Raw genomic sequence first — 3,663 nt, forward strand, 5'->3', positions numbered from 1 at the left:
GCCTGTCTGTCATTACGGCAGAACTTGACTGCAGTTCTATCGTTTGTATGGGGCTATTCATGAGGGCATCTCTTTTTCATATTCTACATTTTGCTTCAAGATATGCAAGCTGATATTCTGTGGTTGTTAGTGCAGTGAGAAAAAATGAAGTTCCTTCATGCAGTTTATTACCGCTCACACCTGAGGTCGTCTGAGGAAATCACACACAACCATCTGCATCTCGGTGACTACATCTGTGGCAAAAATCTGCTGTTTGCAGCTGTTCATTTTTTTCATCCATCCAGTTCCATGTTCATTTTGTGAAACGCTGCTTTCCTCTGCAATCTCAAGAGTCCATTCCTCTGTGAAGCAGCGGCAGAAACAGATGCTGCACGGGCCAAGGTGGAACACAGACTTCACACGCAAATATGTTGATTATGAGAGCTGCCATGGGTTCAGTTTTATAATGACAACAACAAACCTTTATGAACAAGATTAATTTTGCCAATTCCTTTGCATGCATATGTCTGACTACTTTTTGCCAATGATTAATGATTAATCAGAATTTCCTTTCATTTAACAATGATACGAATCCTTAAATGTTACTTGATGTTAAAAAAATGTTCCCTGCAAAAGTCTCCTAGGAGGATAATAAAAATAATAAGATTCTCTATTCTTTATTTTCTATAGCGCCTAAAAGTAGCATCAAAGCGCTTCAGAAGAATAGAAACAAGATAAAACATACAATTATGCATACAATGCATTAATGAAAGAAAAACCAGATGAAAATAAAATACCAAATAAAAACATACTAGTATTAAATATAATAGGATATAATAAATGGATGGATATTTCCGAGCAACTACGCATTTCTGCCTGGCTGGCTGTCGGACATCTTGGTTAGGAGAAAGAATATCCACATACAAAGGCTTACCACTTGGTGGCAGTGTATAGGACGATGCACTAGAGTCCACTGTAGTAGTGGTTGATGGGCAACTATGCCATCAAAGAAAATGGCTTTTGTGACCTATATGCGTGAAAGGGTTAACTACTCAAAACACCGTAGCAACCATATACATATACATAAACATATACCACACTCAGAGCACCAGCGCTATAGAATTGTGCCACCACTCATATTTTCCTCAGAAGATGTGAACGTATCGTTTGTATTCATAATCAGTTTGCTCAGTTCCAATATTCTGAGATTCTTAAATTTATGATTATAATTTTGTCCTCCTACTAGATGTCTTGTCAATGTCTTATCACTTCAGATTGTCTGGAAGCATCTTGGTGCGAGTTAATTAGGGAGCAGGGCTGAGCGAATGCACTCCACAATCACTCTCTCATAGGCCGTGTTTACAGACTGGATCAGAGCCGCTGAATGAAGCTTTTTGCAGGCGCTATTAAGAGCTGTTAATGCAAGCTATGCATCTGAATTTACTTCCAGGCTCCAGTTATCTTGACTGGGTTCAGCATATTCAGTCTAAGGTCCATCCCATTCCCATAATTCATTTATGTAAACATGTTGGGTTCATTTATACATGTATCATTTGTTAAAGAGCTGCTGGCTGCTTGGCAAGAAATTGCTATTGGCGGTAACACATGCCAAGCGAAGGGAATTGACTTTACAGAACAGGATGTTGAAATGATGCTCTCACGGATATGGCTTCACCTCAGTTTCTTAATAAAAATTGTGGTTTGAGGTTTGTGTTTCTACTTTGACAGTCTGAGAACGTTTTATGAATTGGTTCTGTGATGTATAGTGAAACTGAAAATTACTTTTATGAAGAAAATATCATTCTTGCCTGTACAAAGTCATAAAGTTGTGTAAGTGTACGAATCTCAACTGTGTAAGTGTATGAATTTTATAAGGTTAAAATTGTAATGTTCTTCTAAAACACTCAACTGTGTTGCAGGGTCAATTACATAACCCCTCCGCTAGATGTCTGATTGAGATAAAACAATATTGCAACTGTTGCTCTGGCTCTTTTATTCTCTCTTCTTGTCTCTGGTCTCTTCTTTTCCTCTGTGTCCCTTTCTCAGGGCACTCTTTCTTTGCCTCTTTTTTTTTCTTTTCCTCTCTCTCCTTTGCAATCTCTCAGGTAATATCCTTAATGGTATACATTTTTATCATCTCATCTATTTTGAAACTATTTTAAGTGTATCATAACCATATTGTCATCAAACCCTTTCAATTACGAATGAGGTGCTTTTGATTTGGTATTAACTTTGATGTGCTATCTATTGCAATGCAATATCCTCACTCTAACGCTCTCCCACCAGGATTGAAAACCACCCTTAACATTCATCAACTCACACATCAGTTGTGGTAAACGGAAACTCAAGCATGTTTGCTTGACGTGCGAGAACCAATGAGGTTCATTCTCGTGTTACGCAGCACGTTTGAGCTTCTGCAAGATCCAATGAGGTTCATTCTCGCGTTACGCAGCACGTTTGAGCTTCAGCAAGAACCAATGAGGTTCATTCTCGTGTTACGCAGCACGTTTGAGCTTCTGCAAGAACCAATGAGGTTCATTCTCGTGTTACGCAGCACGTTTGAGCTTCTGCAAGAACCAATGAGGTTCATTCTCGTGTTACGCAGCACGTTTGAGCTTCTGCAAGAACCAATGAGGTTCATTCTCGCGTTACACAGCACGTTTGAGCTTCTGCAAGAACCAATGAGATTCATTCTCGTGTTAAAATACAAAATTTGAAATAAAAAACATTATCAACGGACATTAATTTCATTGAAATAAAAAAAATCTTATTTTTTGACCGACACACGAAGAGCACCAGAGGGTGAAGTAGTTTTAACAGCTTGAATTTTGAAGGTTATGAAGGCTCATCCATCCATACATGCATATACTGTTCATACTGCATGGTATTTTCCACCTGTTTTTTCAAGTAACCACTTGAAGTAATAGCAACAAACAACACAATCTGAGGTATCTTATATTTCTAGCCCAAACAACGCAGGACAAGTTAAGAAGATTACATTTTTATGCACAGACTTATGGTTTGTTTAAATAGTATGTATAGTATGCTAACATTTGCAGACACCACTAATAAACGGCATTGGCATCACCCACGCAGGCTATTACTGCTGGACCAGGGTGTATCTTCTGATACATGATTTGCATAAGTCACCTCAGTAAAAGAATGAGATAAAAGTGTCGTATAGCGCAATCACAATGCTCAGTGTTTTTTGTACATGCATTATGATTGAAGCAGCCAGTCGGTTTGATGGTGATGGTGCCACACGTTGGCCTCATGAGTCAGTCATCCCACACTAGTTCTGTTCACGGTGTCCATTAGAAAGAAAACAGAACACTATTAATCAAATGCAGAGGTTGCTTGTTTGAACATAACGTACCTTTTAACAGCTGTTATACAACAATTCATCATCTCAAAGGCCTCCGTGAACCAAACAACACAAGAACGCTTTAGATGGTCGATTTCTCGGTTGTTGAACTTTTGTACTTTCATGTGTGATCATGAGACAACGTAAAAATTCATAATTTTTGAAAATGTTACGTATAACAGGGATTTTATTGCTTTTAAAATTGGTTGAATTTTTCATAGCTCAGGAGACCTTGTGGAAATCTTGGTTTTATTTTGCATTCAAATGTTGGAATAATTCTTTTTTTTTTTTAAAGGTCTCATATGCTCACCAAGGCTGCA

Source organism: Phoxinus phoxinus (genome assembly GCF_949152265.1).
Source record: "Phoxinus phoxinus genome assembly, chromosome: 23".
NCBI classification, from domain to species: Eukaryota; Metazoa; Chordata; class Actinopteri; order Cypriniformes; family Leuciscidae; genus Phoxinus; species Phoxinus phoxinus.